The following is a 2663-nucleotide window of genomic DNA, read 5'->3' on the forward strand; positions in this document are numbered from 1 at the left end:
GTGAAACCCCGTCTCTACTAAAAATACAAAAAAAAAATTAGCCGGGCGTGGTGGCGGGCGCCTGTAGTCCCAGCTACTCAGGAGGCTGGGGCAGGAGAATGGCGTGAACCCGGAAGGTGGACCTTGCAGTGAGCCGAGAGATCACGCCACTGCACTCCAGCCTGGGCGACAGAGCGAGACTCCGTTTCAAAAAAAAAACAAGGTCAAAGTCATATACCTGAGGTGAGAGGGGGCAAAGTCGGTGTCACATCTGCGCTGGCCCCCAAGACCGCCCCATGGATCTGTCTCCAAAAAAGGCTGGTGATGACATTGCCAAGGCAACCGGTGACTGGAAGGGTCTGAGGATTACAGTGAAACTGACCATTCAGAACAGACAGGCCCAGGGTGAGGTGGTGCCTTCTGCCTCTGTCCTGATCATCAAAGCCCTCAAGGAACTGCCAGGAGACAAAAAGAAACAGAAAAACATTAAACACAGTGGCAATATCACTTTTGATGAGATCGTCAACATTGCCCCACAGATGCGGCACTGACCTTTAGCCAGAGAACGCTCTGGAGCCATTACAAAGATCCTGGGGACTGCCCAGTCCCTGGGCCGCAATGCTGATGGCCGCCACCCTCATGACATAGATGACATCAACAATAGTGCCGGGGAATGCTCAGCTAGTTAAGAAGCACAAAGGAAAATACTTCAATAAAGGATCATTTGACAATTAAAAAAAAATAAAAAGAAAACCAGAAAATCACGAGTTGATGAGGATGTGGACAAACTGAAACCCTCTCACATTGCTGGTGAAAATGGAAAATTGAGCAGCCACTGGGGAAAATCGTTCAGCAGTTCCTCAAGAAGTTAAGCCTGGGATCACCATTGGACCCAGCAATTCCACTCCCAGATATATACCCAAGAGAAATTAAAACATGTCCATGCAGAAACTTGTACAGGAATGTTTATAGGACATTATTCATAACGGCCAAAAGGCAGAAACAACCAAAGGTGCAACAATGAAAGAATAGATAAACACAATGTGGTATATTCATACTGTGGAATATTATGCAGCCTTGAAAAGGAAGCACTGAAGCATGCTATGGTGAGGACGCCTCCTGCAAACACACGGAATAAAAGAGGCCAGATTCCAGAGGCCATATTGTGCAATTCCTTTTATATGACATATCCAGAATAGGTAAAACCATCCCAACTGCAGAAAGCACACTGGTGGCACCAGAGGGTGAGGGGAGAGGAGGAATGAGCGATGACACTTAGTACTTTTTTTTTTTTTGAGACAGACTTTTGCTCTTGTTGCCCAGGCTGGAGTGCAATGGTGCAATCTCGGCTCACTGCAACTTCCACCTCCTGGGTTCAAGTGATTCTCCTGCCTCAGCCTCTCGAGTAGCTGGGATTACAGGCACCCGCCACCATGCCCAGCTAATTTTGTATTTTTAGTAGAGACAGGGTTTCTCCATGTTGGTCAGGCTGGTCTTGAACTTCCAACCTCAGGTGATCCGCCCGCCTCGGCCTCCCAGAGTGCTGGGATTACAACCATGAGACACCATGCCCAGCTGATTTTGTATTTTTAGTAGAGATGGGGTTTCTTCATGTTGGTTAGGCTGGTCTCGAACTCCCGACCTCAGGTGATCCGCCCACCTCGGCCTCCCAGAGTACTGGGATTACAGGTGTGAGGCACCGCACCTGGCCCTTACTGAGTATTTTTCTGGGGTGATTAAAATGTTTTGACACCAGATAGAGATGGTGATTGTACAATATTGTGAACACACTAAATGCCACTGAAATGTACACTTTAAAATGGTTAATGGGGCCGGGCACGGTGGCTCACGCCTGTAATTGCAACACTTTGGGAGGCTGAGGTGGGCGGATCACCTGAGGTCAGGAGTTCAAGACCAGCTTGGTCAACATGCCATCTAAGCTAAAAATACAAAAATTAGCCAGGCGTGGTGGTGCATGCCTGTCATCCCAGCTACTCGGGAGGCTGAGACAAGAGAATTGCTTGAACCTGGGAGGCGGAGATTGCAGTGAGCCAAAATTGTACTGCTGCACTCCAGCCTGGACAACAGAGCAAGACTCTGTCTCAATAAATAAATAAATTATAAAATAAAATGGTTAGTTGTTAGCCAGATGTGGTGGCACAGACTGTAGTCCTAGCTACACGGGAGGCTGAGGTGAGAGGATTGCCTGGGCCCAGGAGTTGGAGGCTGCAGTGAGCTATAATTGCCACCGCACCCCAGCCTGGGTGACAGAATGAGACTCTGTCTCTAAAATATAAAAATAAGATCAATTAGTTAATTGCATGTTATATGAATTCCACTTCTGTTTTTTTCATTGATAAAAATACAAACTGACGCCAGAGAATGTGGCTCCGGTCGTGCCTTTGGTCCCTCCAGGTTCAAGCGAGAGGATTTGATGTGAGAAACAGAAGTCTCTTAAGAGAGTGACCTGAGGCCGGGTGTGGTGGCTCACGCCTGAATCCCAGCACTTTGGGAGGCCGAGACGGGCGGATCGCGAGGTCAGGAGATCGAGACCATCCTGGCTAACACGGTGAAACCCCGTCTCCACTAAAAAATACAAAAAAAAACTAGTTGGGCGAGGTGGCGGCGCCTGTGGTCCCAGCTACTCGGGAGGCTGAGGCAGGAGAATGGCGCAAACCCGGGAG

General features: G+C 48.6%; 1 pseudogene; it reads left to right on the forward strand.

The window, feature by feature from the left end:
* The first annotated feature begins 196 nt into the window (after positions 1–196).
* Positions 197–668, forward strand: LOC105505412 (annotated as a pseudogene).
* Positions 669–2663: the final 1995 nt, after the last annotated feature.

This window comes from Colobus angolensis, unplaced genomic scaffold (assembly GCF_000951035.1).
Source record: "Colobus angolensis palliatus isolate OR3802 unplaced genomic scaffold, Cang.pa_1.0 Scaffold1, whole genome shotgun sequence".
In the NCBI taxonomy this organism is placed as follows: Eukaryota; Metazoa; Chordata; class Mammalia; order Primates; family Cercopithecidae; genus Colobus; species Colobus angolensis.